The following is a 201-nucleotide window of genomic DNA, read 5'->3' as shown; positions in this document are numbered from 1 at the left end:
CTTTGAAGTGAGCAGTGGATCTCCCAACACGGAGGTTGAGATCCGAGAACCGACAGACTACCTGCTCAAGTGGGTCCCTGACCCCTGAGTAGCCTAACGGGGAGACATCCCCCAATAGGGGCAGCCTGACACCCCACACCTCACAGGGTGGAGTACAACCCTGAGAGGAAGCCTCCAAAGCAAGAATCAGACAGGTACACT

At 56.2% G+C, this 201-nt stretch overlaps 1 protein-coding gene across 1 annotated transcript in view; it reads right to left on the bottom strand.

The window, feature by feature from the left end:
- LOC105535020 (disintegrin and metalloproteinase domain-containing protein 2) overlaps window positions 1–201 on the bottom strand; it is a gene marked incomplete at its 3' end in the record, with an annotated part of 85,191 nt that overhangs the window by 51,025 nt on the left and 33,965 nt on the right. The gene's annotated exons all lie outside the window — the stretch shown is intronic.

The sequence above is a fragment of the Mandrillus leucophaeus genome, unplaced genomic scaffold, assembly GCF_000951045.1.
Source record: "Mandrillus leucophaeus isolate KB7577 unplaced genomic scaffold, Mleu.le_1.0 Scaffold1006, whole genome shotgun sequence".
NCBI classification, from domain to species: domain Eukaryota; kingdom Metazoa; phylum Chordata; class Mammalia; order Primates; family Cercopithecidae; genus Mandrillus; species Mandrillus leucophaeus.
Note: the sequence above shows the minus strand (reverse complement) of the source record. Positions and strands in the feature narration are given on the sequence as shown.